The 16,348-nt window shown below is 34.4% G+C and overlaps 1 protein-coding gene and 1 pseudogene across 1 annotated transcript in view; both read left to right on the top strand.

Moving 5' to 3' along the window:
* The window catches only part of LRP1B (LDL receptor related protein 1B), a 1,636,277-nt gene that overhangs the window by 1,166,544 nt on the left and 453,385 nt on the right, over window positions 1-16,348 (top strand). The window lies entirely within an intron of this gene.
* LOC111525085 lies at window positions 10,765-15,591 on the top strand (annotated as a pseudogene).

Here is a 16,348-nt window from a genome sequence, read left to right as displayed (position 1 = left end):
GTTTTCAGATTCCACACTGCAACTAACCTTTAGGTAACTACCACTTGTCACGTGTAGGTGTAGTATGAAAGAATACTCAGTTTTCTGTAAAGGCTATTATTAAAATACTCTTCTCTTTTCCAATTACACAACTGTGTGAGGCTGGATTCTCTTCATATACTTCAACCAAAACAACACAGTGAGAGGATAAAGAGGCAGATAGAAGAATACAGCTGTATTTTAGTAAGACAAATGTATTTGTAACATTGTAAAACAATGATCTTTTGTTTTTTGTTTTTTTTTTTTTTAAGAAATAGTTACTTTTCTTAGAAGGTGCTATTTAGATGAACACAATTGATGCATTATTCTAACTTTAAAAAAATTGATAAATGTTTAAAACAATTTATTTTAAGTTTAAATTTCTAGTATGGTAAATAGATATAGAGTTGACCTACATACACAGACTCTGGAGCCTTCAATCATGCTTAAGAGTGTAAAGATCCTTAGACCAAAAAGACTGAAAATTACTCTTCTGGACTAAGCATTCAGAAAATATTTAGTACAAAGACATGAAAAGCATGAAGTAGACAAGGAGTCATTTGGTGCAATTGAAATGCAGGTAATATGGCATTAATTGGTGTGAGATGAAGTAGGGAATGACATGTTGAATGTCTTGGTCTGCCAAAATAAGCAGCTTTAAAAAGAAACAGTTTTATTTAGGTATACTTTACACATCATACAATGCACCAACAAGTGCACACTCAATCTTTTTTGGTATATTACATTATAATTTTTAAAATTGGGATATACATGTATATCCACACATATAAAACAATATTTGAGATTTTACCTGTTTTTAAGTGTACAATTCAGTGGCTTTTATTACATTGCCAGTATTTTTCAGCCATCAACACTATATTTCTGAAACTCTTTCATCACTTCAAGTAGAAACTTTGTGTAAGTCAATATCTCCCCATTTTCCCCTTTCCCTGGGCCTTGGTAATGGATATTTTCTGTCTCTATGAATTCGCTAATTGTAGATATTTCATATAAGTGGAATCATTATATATTTGTCCTTTGTGCCTGGCTTATTTCACTTAGCATAGTGTTTTCAAGGTGCATCCATGCTATAGCATGTATTGAAACTTCATTATTTTTATGGCTGAATAATGTTTCGCTGTATGTATATACCACATATTTTTTATCCAGTCATTTGTTTAAGGACACTTGAATTGTTTCTACACTTTGGCTGTTATGAATAATGCTCTAGTGAACATTGGTGTACAAATATCCAAGATAAGATGATGAAAAAAAAGAAAATGTTGTAATGCATATATATATATATGATATATACATATATATATATATATATATCATGTAATAGAGTATTAAAAGTAGTATTTATGTTTCATGAGATCACTCTGTGTTATGTTTAGGTTTGATGAAGTGTAAGGGTTGTGAGGGCCATGTCTGAAGGCAAAGATGCCCTAGGAGGTTTTGTCATATTTTAGATCCTGTTTCAGTAAATTAAACTGAAAACATTTTAATTAAAATATATACACAACCAAATCATTCTAATCCTCTCATCCAAAATCAAAACCAGTAGAATCCATGACACTTTACCGACTGTAGGGAAGTGTTGAAACATATGGAAGGAAGTGAAACAGGACGGCCAGGAGTTTGAAACATTGATCAAGCCCGGGGTTCAAATCAGTTTGCTGTTTGTTTCCTCTGTGCTTCTAAGTGTTTATTTCCTTACCTCCAAAATGGAAAATCACCCCATACATTTTCTAAGAAAATTTTATGAGAAAGAGTATTTTAAAAATATATAAATAAGCATGATTTTAAATATTTAATATATTTAATAATATAATACAAAATTATATTACTGTATTTGTGACACATTTGTGGATCATTTAGGACAGCAATCCTCAACCTTTTGAACAACAAGGACTGGTTCGAAGGAAGATAATTTTTCATGGATGAAGGCAGGGGATGGTTTTGGGATGAAACTGTTCCACCCCAGATCATCAGGCATTAGATTCTCAAAAGGAGCACACAATCTAGATCCCTCATAGTAGGGTTTGCACTCCTATGAAACCCTAATGCCATTGCTGCTCTGACAGGAGGTGGAGTTCAGGTGATAATGCTGAGTCACCTGCTGTTCACCTCCTGCTATGCCTCCTGGTTCCTCACAGGCCACAGACTAGTACTGGTCTGTGGTCCAGGGATTGGCAACCCCTGACTGAGGATGATGATCTTTGTCTTAAATTATTTTTAGCCTATGAATTAGGGTAGTTAGACAATCAGAAATAATTGCAATAATTATAGATATAAAGTAGTGCATTAAGGTCTGACTAAAACTTAAAATTACTCGGCATTAATAGTTTGCATCAATCTTTCTGAATATCCTCCCTACCATACCCCACCTCCTACTAAGGAGTTTCCATTTGCTTAACCATTGCAATCCTCTCTGAAAGCTTTTTAGGCGAATGTATAGTTTAACTTGCCAGACCAAAAAAGAAAACAGACAAAACAAATCAAAACTAAAACCTTCAAAACACCCAGTTATTGGCACATATAAATAAATATAAATAAGCTGTAAAATGTGTTTCCATCTAGGTATTCCACTTTATTAAATTTGAAGAACTATATATCCTTTTGTTACATCTCTAACTTGTTACCCAAAACTATATTCATGTTTTTAAGTTTCATGTTTTAAGTATTTAACTAGATTCATATTTTTAAGTATTAAAAATATCAGAAAGTTCTAAATTTCACAATCAGATTCCGACTTTGATCCTTCATATAGCTGAATATAAGAAATGGATGGGATAAAGGCTTTCTTCTTTAACTTCCCAATTCACATAGAATGAACATTTTGGCCTCAGGTTTAAAAGATGACAAGAGCCATTAAATACAATCCAATATTTCATTAAATACATTAAATACAATTCATTAAATACATTAAATTCAATTCAATATTAAGTGCTTACAGTGTGCCATAGATTGTTAGGTATGAGTGTATAAGGATGAAAATGTCTTCCTTCTAGCCTTTGGAAGTTCACAATATAAAAAGAGGAAAATGCAATAGTTCACTTTCCCTATGAAGAATCAAGATCCCTGGCCAAGACATTGTTAAAAGTCTATACTTTCAGGCCATTTCTGACTTTAAAACCACAGTAATGATTTATAAAATATATTTAAAATGAAAATTAGATAGAGATAGCTAATCCCAAAAAGCAAGATGGACTTTTCTTTAAGTGATAAACAGACCAGAAATATAAAGCAGAGACAATGACTGAAACAGAATTCTGAGATCCCAGGCTACGTAGATGCTACAGAGAGACAGGATCTAAAAAAAAAACTTACTTAAACTAAGGAGTGGGGAATGCTGCCCCACAAGGAAGCAAGGCTGAAATAAAGCTGTGTCATCTACTGTTAGGCCAGTGACTTGTTGGAAGTGACTAATCCTGGAGGCTTAGAGGCCACAGAAACAGCCTTATGTCCAGCTCTGATGTGAGTCCATTGCAAGTTATGGACTCTGCAAGCTCTCATATGCTCTGTGGGGCAAAAACTCAAATGAATTATGAAAAAGAAGGCTGCACTTTAAGGCGCAGAGGTTGAATGATGTCCATTCTAAAACCACCCAGCAGAGAGAAGTGAATACTAAAAGAGAGATTAAAAAAATAACTCCTTTAGAATACTCAAATTCCATTTCCACAACACATGGATTCTTAAGAAAGACAGCTTAAAAAATCCCACCAAGCAGAAGATGAATGGAAATGAAAATGATAGAAGAATCTGAAGAATATTTACTTATTCATCAAAGAGGCAAAGAAAAAAAAAAGTATGAAAAGAGTAAGAAATAGGGACATCCAGGAGGCCAAATATACATATGTCAGAAAACAATTCGTTAAAATTAAAACAATTAAATATCTTGGAAATAAAAAAATCACTATAATTAAAATTAAAAAGAAATCTCTATTGATAAAATAAAAATTATATTGGACTAGTGAAAGGGAGAATGCATAAATAAGATGCTATTTTCATTAATAAGCATTAATAAGAAATTAATTCATTAATAAAAAATTAAGAAATTAATTAATGTTAGAGACAGTAAGATACAAAAAGCATGACAACACTTATGAGGCTTAGAGGATAAACTAATAGATGTAATAGTCTTTTAGCTATGTTGACAAATGGCAAAGAAGAGAAAGACGGTAGAAAAGTAATACTCAAAGTGATAATGACACAGAGGTCACTGGAAATGAAGAAAGAAATGTCTCAACATGGAAAATTTGCTGTAAACATTTAGAATAATCAAATTAAGCCAATAATTGAAGAAAAACTGCAGAACAGCATGAAAAAAGGAAAATCTTAAGATGCTACCAGAAACAGTAGACACTATCTGCAGAGGGAAGACAATGGTATTTAAACAGACTTCTCATCAGCAACAAGAGTAAAATCTTCAGACTACTAAGGAAATATATAATTCTATAACTAACTGAATTGCTAAAGATGGAGGGAAATAACATTTCTTTTAGAAATACAAAGTCATTAACAGTATATCTATATGTTCCCACTAATAAAAAAAAAAAATGTAAAGTAATGGCTTAAGAAACTTAGCAGCTTCAAACTTAAGCGAGTGTCCTCAAATGCCTGTAATCCAAGTTAACAAATTTCACATTTTACATTGTAACTAAGTATATATGTTTCCGTTTTACCAAACAATATGCTTATTTTGTAGGATGCATTCTGATGTTGTGTTTTAACCAAACATAGCATAGAGATGTTTTTAAAAGCGAACATTGCTTAATATAAATTCAAATGGTGTACCTACATACAATGACTAATTGAGAAATGTGATTAGACCTGGAGCGGTGGTTCATGTCTATAATCCCAGCACTCTGGGGAGCCGAGGTGGGCAGATCACTTGAGGCCAGGAGTTCGAGACTAGCGTGGCCAACATGGCAAAACCCTGTCTTTACTAAAAATACAAAAATTAGCCGGGCATGTTGGCCCATGCCTGTAATTCCAGCTACTCAGGAGGTTGAGATATGAGAATCGGTTGAACCTGGGAAGCAGAGGTTGCAGTGAGCCAAGATTGCACCGCCGTACTCCAGCCTGGGTGACAGAGCATGACCCTACTACTGCGCTCTCCCACCTCGTCCCCCGCCAAAGAAAAGTAATGTGATCTTTAAAAAGCTACTCTTAAGCTAGTAATAACAACAAAGTATGCACAAGACATTAACATAGAAAATTATAAAATGTTTGTGAAGGACATAAAATATCATCTTAAAGGAGGAAAATGTTACTTTCATGATGCAAAAAATCAATTTCCATAGCTATGGAAAATTATCCCAAATTATCTGTAAATTTAATGTAATTCAAAATGCCAAAATGTCTCAATGTGGTGACACACACCTGTAGTCCCAGCTACTTGGAAGGCTGAGGTAGGAGGATCTCTTGAGTCCGGGGTTTTGAGGCTGTAGTGAGCTATGATTGCACCACTGCATTCTAGCCTGGGTGACAGAGTGTGAACCTGTTTCTAAAACCAAACAAAAAACAGCCAAAATGATTTTTTTTTAACGAAACTGCACATGTTGATAGTAGAATTCATATACAAGAGCAAAATGTCAAGAATGGCAAAGGCAGTTTTGAACTAATATGCATTTGTAGTCTCTCCTTGAAAAATGCCTTTATTATTAAAAAGCTAACGTAACACAATATAATATTACCAATAAAAAAACAATTAAATGAAAAAGAGCAGAGGGCTCAGAGGCAGATCCATCCATATATATATATCTTGTATGTAAATTGGTTATACATTGCCTAGTTGGCATTATAAATAAAAAATAATGAATGGAATGTAATGAATTATGCTAGAACAGTTTATATTCAAATAATGAAACAAAATGTTATCTCCAAGTCAAACTATATTCAAAAATAAATTTCAAGCATTTTAATGGTGTAAATATGATGAGCATTTTTAATATCAAAGAATATAGGATATCTTTATAAACTCAGGATAAGAACAGATTTCACAAATTACACACAGAAACAAATCAGGAAGTATAAGTTTGGTATATTTTATCTCACTGAAGTTAAAAACTCTTTGCAGCAGAAGCTGTGAAGAAATTTAAAAGACAAAACAAAACACTAGTGGTGTATAGTTGTAATCCTTAAAAGCAACAAAGGATTACAACTGAAGTTTATATAATGTACCATTACAGAGATGAAGGAAAATATGGACAAGTTATGCTAGGGGACAGAAAAGAAAATATAATGAAGTATAATCAATCTCTCCAATTATCAAGAAAATTTATAATGAAATAATGAGATTATCCACCCATAATTTGAGAAAAGTTTTAAAAACTTTTGTAATGAGGAGAAACCATACTTTCACCCACAACTGATGAAAATGACAATTTTGTACAACCACTCTGAAGAGCTATTTGCGATATTTTGAAATTGTGAAATGGTACATAAACTTTCACCCAGCAATTCACACTTTTAGAGAGAATAATGGTTCATTGTGCAGTACTTAAAAAAAAAAAAAAAAAAAAAAAACTAGTGCTACATATATTTACATAGTTATCTTAAACACAATTTGATTAAAACAAATAATACAACACAATAAAAATGTTCTCAAATGATATTATGGTTGATGTGATGTTGAAAAATATGTAAACAATACAACATATTGTTTTTGACATAACATAGTAGTATTTTCAAATTTTAATTATTTATTTTGATAATTATATAATCATTATGTGAGATGTTTTCATTAGAAATAGAGGGCAACTCCCTGTACTAATTTTTGATTTCGGTAAGCCTAAAATTAGTTCAAAATCAACAAATTAAGCACATTAAAAATCATACACCATCAACATCTTGCTTTCTCTGGAGAGATAAAAGAGAAAAGAAAGAGCATGGTATTGAGAGAACTCTATATTTTCAACAATAGCTATAACACGTTTGTTCTTAAAAATATGAAGCATTTATAGCAAAATGGTAAGGTTTGTCAAGTCACATTATTCTCTCTACTATACATCTAGAACATTTAATAAAGTAAATATAAATAAATGACTTTCAAGATAAGTGCTTTGAATTATTAACATAGATACCATTAGTAAATTAATTGGTCAAATCTCATATATATGCATGTTTGGAATTAATTGCATTAGCAACCATGTTGAAATACATGATAGTTGCCTCCTATCTGCCCTTCTTTTCTCTAATTTATAGACATTGACCTTTGTTTAATCTCCATCTTCATACTGTCAACAAATTGCCATGAGATATAATTCCCATGTTTGTGATTAGGATTCAAACTTGTAAATAATAGCTTTATAATCTTTTTAGATTGCTTTTTCAAGACTCCTGGTAACAATACTTCACTTTTTTTTTTTGGATGTGGAGTTTTTGCTCTTGTTGCCCAGGCTGGATTGCAATGACATGATCTCAGGTTAACTCACCACAACATCAGCTTCCCAGGTTCAAGCAATTCTCCTGCCTCAGCCTCCCGAGTAGCTGGGATTATAGGCATGAGCCTCCACACCCAGCTAATTTTGTATTTTTGTTAGAGACAGGGTTTCTTCATGTTGGTCAGGCTGGTCTCAAACTCCTGACCTCAGGTGATCCACCCACTTTGGCCTCCCAAAGTGGTAGGATTACAGGCGTGAGCCACCGTGCCCAGCCAGTATTTCACTTTTAAGTTATTTTTATATTTCGCTGGAAATATCTTTCTTGCTTCTTTTAAAAGCGCTATTTGCTTAGTTTTTAGGAGTGTTTCAAAACACATTTGATTTTGTTAATTGTTCTTTTTTTGACTTAAAAAGGCTAACAATTCAGCTTATAGAATGCATATATTTTTAATTTGCTTATAGAATATGGACAGTCATTCTCAAAATGTAAGAATTTTAGCTTTTCAAGTTTCAGTTTTCATAAAACCGAAAAGGATACTTTTAGTCATCTACATTTATCAGCTAAATCAATTTTAAGATTACCTATTTAGGTAATTACAAAGATTGGAAAGGTCTAATAGAGCATTGTTTGATTAGGTACTGAACTTGCTAAGATAGGAAAAGGGTAAAAATAAAAGATGAAGTTGTCCATAGAGAATTAGCAGGATGGGAAGCATAGGTTAATTTTTATGGTCCAAAGGAAGAGAAAGGGTTACATGGTCATTGATTATGGAGAGTAGAACCTGGAATCAGTCATGATTAGTGAAAAGGAAAAGAAAATGTGAAATCTCCTCTTCATTTTGTTGCAAGCATAAATTAGTTTCAGTCTGGCTTCCATGAATTCAAAATTTTCTGAGTCTATCTCAAAAAATGTACTGTTGTAGATGTAGGGGAAGAAAAATAATTTCCTCTATTCTCTTAGCTTCTGTGGCTGAGATCTGTGAATTAAACTGACAAAAGAAAGGTTAATCGGAGAAAAAGCATATGAATTTTGTTTGATGTTAATCTTTGCATGTGCGAGGAGCCATTCATCGAAAAAAAGTAAAGACCTGAAGAAAAAGTTAGAACTGGAAGAGTTATATGCCCTTTTAACAAAGCATGAGAAATTGTGGAGACCTTACCAGCCAAAGGAAAGGGGTTGGGAATTCTATGGGCTGTAAATTATGGGAAGATAAATACATGCTGTAAATTAATGGAAGACAATGGTTATTTTTTAAGGTTTTGTTTGTGTGGATTCTTCTTGGTGCTTTCTTCTCTGGTGATAAAGTTTTTTCTTTCAGGTCTGAGAGAGGGGGAAACCTTCATGAAGGGAAATGTATGCTCTGATATTCTTTAGATGGATGAGCTTTTCCTGTGTCTATTGTTTCTCAATTGCTTTCAACTCAGAATAATCCCATGTCAATGAGGCATATTTTGAGATGAAATAGTTTTATAATGAGAATTATAACCATTTCTAGACAGAAAGCCGAAAAGTTTTCTGCATAGGTGTTCAGGCTTGGTAGACTGCCCCAGTACATCATGTTAGAAGATCTAACAAGGTTTCTGTTTGCAGAATCAGAAAATCCTGAGTTATATGCATGTGAAAGAGAGTTATAGCCAATGTTTGTTATAAAACTTGAACTTTACTAGAAACCTGTGGTTGGCTCTGAAATTATTAGAGTTAGTGAGGCTGATTAGGAGTGGATAGAAGGATGAACAGAATGAGACTGGAAAACTGACACACCCATCACAAGATACAGATGCTGAGTGGACTCGGGGATAGTGATTCATATATGAATTAGCGTCCCAATATTAGATCACTGCCAAGTAAGCTCTGTATAGGTGAGGGAGGCTGGGGATACTGAGGTTCCTAATTCTTGACCAGAATTATTTCTGTTGTTAAAAAGAAAAACTTCACCCAAATTAATTTTAAGGGAATTTAATAGAGCAATGAATGATTCACAAATTGGGCAGTCACCAGAATCACAGCAGATTCAAAGAGACTCCAGTGCAGCCACGTGGTGGAAGAACATTTATAGATTTAAAAAAGGGAAATGACATGCAGAAATTGAAAGTGAGGTACAGAATAGCTGGGTTGGTTACAGGTTGGTGTTGCCTTATTTGAACACAGTTTGAACACTCAGCAGTGTATGAATGTTTGAAATATGGCCACTGGGATTGGACAGGGCTCAGCTATTATTACAGGTACATACTCCTAAATTAGGTTTTCAGTCTTCTTTACCTATTAAGTTTGGTTGCAGTTCGTCCACAGAGACTCAAATACAGAAGTATGAAGTTCTTCTCAGGCCATATTTAGTTTGCTTTAACACTGTACTGAATGTCATTTTAAATTTAATTAAATATGTTTTATTTATTTCATAATCTAGGACTTCAAAGATTAGTTGATATTAATTAACTTTGATTTTAAAACAAACCATTCCAGAATCCAGTGACATAAAACAACTGCTTATTTGTTCTACTATTTATGGGCTGGCTATGTAGTTCTTCTCATCTGTGTTAGCTCTTCACATTTCTGTAGCCAGCTGGTGGGTCAGATGGTGGCTGGATGATCAAGATGGCCTCTCTCATATGCCTGGCAGTTGGCAGACTATGTGCTGAGTAACTAGGTCACAAGTCTGTAATTATCCAGTAGGATGCCTTGAGATGGTCTCAGGGTTCCACATGGGAGCTGGCTCAATATGCGAAGATATTTTGTAAATCTCTGATTGCACAACAATTACTAATGTCTCATTGGCAAGTCACATAGCTAAGTTCAGATTCAAGGGATAGAGAAACAGACTCACTGATTGGGAGGAGCTGAAAATGGACTGCAAACATATTTGGAGGGGAAGAATGTGTAGCTTCTGCAATCCATGCAGTGGATAGGTTATTATTCTATTTCCAGAAGCTTCTAAGTAATACATTAAACTGTGGCTTCGCTTTGTAAAACTCATTTTCTTTTTTTGTTTTATCTATTATTATGTTTCTTGAAAACTAATAGTAGATTGTGATAATCACACCTGGTTTATCCATGAACTGTAAATCAATCTATATGTGATGCTGAAGAGATAAAATGAGATGGGAAAGGATTATTTAGTGGGGAAAAGAAATAACAAAACTATAAAGGGGTCAATAGATTTAATGATATTGGGTTGATTCTGCTACCTTCAAGATTATAAGTGTTTACCCATGTAACTCAAATAATGCTGAATTCTTTTTTCTCACAAGTGTGTCATGGTTAGTTGCTATGAAGCCACTTTGAATAACCCCATGTTTCTGTGTAAAAAGAACAATTGGTTGATTTTTTTTTTTTTTTTTTTTTGTAGTTTTGACTTGAATGAGGTAAGTTGTAAGTGACAACTAAGGGAAAAGAATCTGTGATGTAGGATTAGAAGCAGCATTTTTCATAGGAAGTAATAAAAGAAAGTATACGTATTAGAACTTTCGTTTTGAGAGATTTATGGCAAGAAATTAGCAGATAAAATCAATGTACTGTGAATTATAAATAGGTCTTTGACGGGCTGGGTGATGAATTCAAAATTTCTGAGAAAACTGTAGAGCACCTGTGGAAATAAACAAGGACACGAGTGAATTCAGGGTTCCCCTTGAAAGATGATCATAATTTGCAGGAATGAAGTTGTCTGTTATTGTTTGCAAAAGCAAAATATTTTAATTTTATTTACCTACTAATATGTATATGAAAGTCTTGGGTTTTTAGACTTATACGCAAGAATAAACAAAGCTTACTGGAAATAAAGAAGTTTTATTTTCATATTCAACCTACTATTGTGAGCTTTTCAGTATATCTGGTTAAAAATACTGAGAGAGAGAAAGCAAGAATATATTAAAATAACTTGTACTAAAAGAAAAATGTATGTGGATATCAATTTCTCAGGACAGAAATCCATTTACAGATTTTTTTTCTTAGCTGAGTTTTAATTGCTTAGCTTTAACAGTGACATAATTAAAGATGAGATTATATGCCAATTTTTTTTCCCAGTTAGCCTTATTTGCAACACCTAGTGTAGCATAGTAAGTGGCTTAGATTGTCATTCCTGCCATATTCAATTGAATACTTTTAGTTGTCTAAACATTATTAACTTTCAAAGATTTTTATAAAATAGAATTTACAATGTATAGTCCCATACTTTACTGACATGTAAAAGCATGTCAAGGACATGTAGAGAAAGCTGTGTTACTCACTATCCTCCTGTAACTACATCTCATGATTCCTTTCCATTTTCTTGGGCAATTTAAACCCAGTGGTCTTCCTTCTGCTTTTCCTCTTCTCAGAAATCTTTCTGGATGACTTTGTTATTTATATTGATGCCATAGTTCACTTCTCAATCTTCCCCAAATTTTCAATAACACGTTTTGACTCTACTGTTCTCTGTTTTACTTTCCACTATAGTTGAAATTAAACCTAGATCTCATCACTCTATGTCACTCCTCCAGAAAATGTCCTTGAACTTAGTGTTCTTTCTCTTTGAACAAAATCTGTTTACATCACATCTGGCCTTCGCTATCATATCAATTAGCCTCCCTTTTTCTTTACCTGCACCTGTAATTATTATTCTGCATTTCTCACATCATACTTAATTTATTTCTATGATGACCACATTCATTTTTTAAATGCCAACCCTGGACCAAAAGATAAGGCATTGAATGCTGTTCCTATCACTTTCCTATACTATAAAATGTCACCTTCTATATTTCCTTTTTCTGACTCTACATATGCTGTTCCCACAGAAACTTACTTCCTACCGATGAGCATATTTTTCTTCTTAGAGAGCTCAATCATTATAATGATTTATACTGAGACCTTCATTATTTACTAGGTCACCAAGTCCAAATTTCCTAATTTATCTCATCACAAATGGACCAGTGTCCATTTATGAAACATTCCTCTTGTATATGTTAAGATCAACTCACAATTTATACACTGAAGTCATTTTTCCACCTCAAGTTGGAAACCCTCCTATTTTCATTAATAAAATTATTACTTTTCTTCCCAGTCAGGGTCCAACCTCACTATTATTGTTGTTACAATAATTATTATTTTAAATTTTTATTTTCACTCTCCCTTCTCCTGTATCCCCTGAGCCATTTAGTCACTAAGTACTTTTCTTATCAATCTTCACCATTATAGGCCAGATTTTCATTCATTTATTACTGAATGTTTGCTAGCCTTCTATTTGCTTTCCCTGCCTTGAGTTTCTAGAGGCTTCTACATATGAACACTTTAATTGAGTTACTTCCTAAAACACTGATTTCTATTTTCTGCATCTCAAATTGTAAAATCCTCTCCAGATTTTATGTAGTATCAAACTAGTTGATCCACCTCACCACAAATATCTATACTACGTTAAATCCACCCGGTCCTCTAGTCCTACTCACATCCTTTTATCTTAAAAGCATACTGTGTTCTTTCTTAACCACATGTTTACTCCTGTACCTAATCTAGAATGGAAAGGACTTTATAGCCTTCTCAGTGGTCTATATTTTGGAGCATCTATAAAATTTAGTTCAAATCCCTTCACACCATGAAGCTCAGTCTTTTTTTGCACCCAGCCCACAGTGATTTCCCTCTTTTAAAACCATTCAGAACTTGTCATGTGTGCTGAATATCTTTATCATTTCCTTATTTGCTCCCTACTGCATGCTTGCCTTTTGTTTCATTTTTGTCTATAAGATCTCCCCAACTATATGTTAAGTTGTTCTAGACAGGGTCCATTGGATATACTCTTTTCTGCACCCCTTCTAATAAAAAATAGAAGTTGCCACTTAGTAGATAATTTTAAGAATTGATTTTATTATGAATTCACTATGTGTCAGCTATATAATTAGGTTGTTAGGGGACTTGTCTTAAAGCTCCATTTGCAGAGTAAAAGCAATTCTTTGACTTATATTGTTTGTTTGGTTGGACAGAACTGTTCATCAGGGAAGGAAATATGAACCTGTATGAGAAAATTTTAACTATAGAATATTGGTTAAAAGCAAATATTCTAGATTCAGGATCTTTATCTAGATTCAACCCAGCCTCTCTTCTCCTGTTCACCAGTTACATGCTGTGTCTTTAGGCAAATTATTCAAGTTCTCCTTGCCTCGGTTTTCCCTTTTAGAAATAAGGATTATGTTAATAATAATATTAAAAGCATGATACGACTCAGCAAGTTAATAAATGCTGGTTGGAACAAGGCCTAGGACTTAGTAATAAATTGGCATAAACAGTTTTGAGTCTTTATCTTTATTTTTCTTTATTGATCCATTTTCTGAAAACTATTCATCACTATAAATTAATAGAATCTAGCTAGCATATAAAATGACCACCATAGCATACAAAGATTTTGAAGAACAGGTGTACTTTCTGTTCAAACTTTCAAATATTGTGAATGAAGCAAGTAGAGGGGACCTCTCCTTAGGGAAATGAGAAGGACTTAGGACTCTGGAGTTCTCCACTCATCTCACAGTGTTTATTGAACGTTTGCACATGACTGATACATGCTATGGACACTATAGGAGATTTTTAAAAACTAGATGACAGAAGAAATGCATGCTTTAACAATGGAATATTCATGCGTGAGTAGCAAAAGTAGGGGGTAGAGATGAAAAAACAATAGAAAGGGATATATTCAAGATGACAGAATGTGTTCCTACTGTTAGAAGCATTTGATTTTCCAAAGATCCAAACACTTCTCTGTCTCCAACCCCTTGGATCTTGGGTCCAGATTATAATTTACCTTAGCTAGCATGCTAATATAGAGACAATAAGAGCCTAAAAATTAAAAATATAAAAAGGGATGTTAGTAAATAAGTATGCATTAGAAATACAAGAATGTCTGTATCATGTAATAAAGCACAATTTTAATAAGTTCTTTTGCCTCATCCCTTTCAACTTTCAGAATAATAGAAACGTATATGTGTATGTGTAGAATGATAGCTAAGAATAAAATTTATCTGTAATCTATGAATATCTGAAAATGTCAAAAACTTCTCTATTTTTGTTATATTCACAAAACTGAGATTTGGATGGGCTAGACATTGTGAGATGAATTGGCAAGACAGGTGATTTGATGGTATCCTGCATGCTTAGGGTGATAGGAGTGCTTAGGTCTGGAACAGCAAGTGTCTGTGAAAATGCCTGTTGGTTGTACCTGTTAGTCTGATACATAATACAGAGAAATGAGATTAATTTAGTCACCATTCAAAAGACATCTACATTAACCATCTTTCTCTGCCAGTGTTAGAGAACAGGGTTCAATGAGAAGATGAATATTGATTTCAAAATTAATTAAAAAAACCATAATTTTCTAAGTAATGTTTCACCAAGATGGCTTAAGCCATGCATTTGTACATAGAAGCCACATTCAGTAATTGATTAAATACCTCTCACATAGCATGAATAAAATTTTTCCCACTCTCTGATTTATCTCCATTGGTATTATTAAAATATATATTCAGAATGCAAGGGAGAAAATTTGAAAAGTAGCAACATTTTAGACTGATATTGGTATGTATTCGGTTGGTGCAAAAGTAATTGTGGGCTTTGCCATTGAAAGTAAAGGCGCGTCACGTGGCCTACAACGTCCAGTGGGGCGAGCCGCGGGCAGCAGGGCATTGATCCTCCGTCCGCCAGGGCCCAGACGCAGGGGACTGCTGAGCTGTTTCCGGGCCGCCTCCGCCTAGCGCATGGAAGGCGCCCCCTAGCCCGGAGGCTGGCTTTGCTACAGCTGACCACTCCTATCAGGAGAGAGAGACTGAGAAGGCTGTGGATCCACTAGCCCAGGGAGCACAGAGCGTCTCTAATGACCGTCCAGCCCGGGGGGGCCCATTCTGAAGAGGAAGGATTTGCTGTGAATGAGGGGGACTCTGATGGAATACCTGGGAGCTGAGAGAAGGGACAAACTGTCCACCCAGGGAACAGCCTGGCAATCTTTTTAATGAAGACTGAGACTTGGAGTTGAAAGCAGATCAAGGGAATCCCTGTGATGCTGACGACATCCAGGGGAACATTTCTCAAGACCTCAAACCTTGGGTCTGCTGTGCCCCACAAGGAGACATGGTCTATGACCCCAGCTGGCACCACCCACCTCAACTGATAACCCATTATTCCAAGATGCTCTTTGAAACAGGATAGTTTGACGATGCCGAATATTGTGTGTGAAGCTTTCTGCCTTGTAGGTGGGCAGGCTTCCGGGTCAAGATCTCTTTTCCTGTCTTGGAGGTGAAAAGTCATATCTGAGAAAATATTCCCTGTGATCCCTCACCTGGGATACACAGACCGGTGTTCAATAAGCCCTCCATTGCTCTCCCCAGTCTGCTGCTGTTCTTAATGGGCTCCTCCTTGGAATGTGTGTGTGTGTGTGTGTCAAAAGGAGTTGTGTTGTTTGTAAAATAAAGTTTTTTTGTTTTTGCTTTTTAAAAAAAAAAAAAAAAAACAAGAAAGAAAAAGAAAGTAATGGCAAAGCCCGCAATTTTGCATCAGCATGGTCTGCCATTCTGAATAGGTATTAATGACAAAAGGTTTATTCATTCACTGCAGAAAATGTAAAGTAAGGACTAAGTTTTCTACATGTACTCTAATGAAGGGTTTTCTTTCTGTGTAATTTGCATGTATGAGCTACTCCAATTCAGATATAAGGGAGAATCAGGCTCATATTTCCTAAAATGTATATCTGAAGTAAACATTCTAAATCATATTTATTACATATCTACTCTGCCAATCGCAATGTATTGGTTGGGCCATTCTATCTCTTACCTCAAGTTAAACATTGAGTGTACTGTTTCCTTGCCTATATTTCACTTTGTTCACATTCTATACTTTAGGTTCACTTTAGCTCTTTCTTTCACCTACAAGGTGTGTACACACACACACACAATACTCTCAAGCTAGAGAAAAGTGTGTCTTCCAGTTGCCACAA

Source organism: Piliocolobus tephrosceles, chromosome 11 (genome assembly GCF_002776525.5).
Source record: "Piliocolobus tephrosceles isolate RC106 chromosome 11, ASM277652v3, whole genome shotgun sequence".
NCBI lineage: Eukaryota > Metazoa > Chordata > Mammalia > Primates > Cercopithecidae > Piliocolobus > Piliocolobus tephrosceles.
Note: the sequence above shows the minus strand (reverse complement) of the source record. Positions and strands in the feature narration are given on the sequence as shown.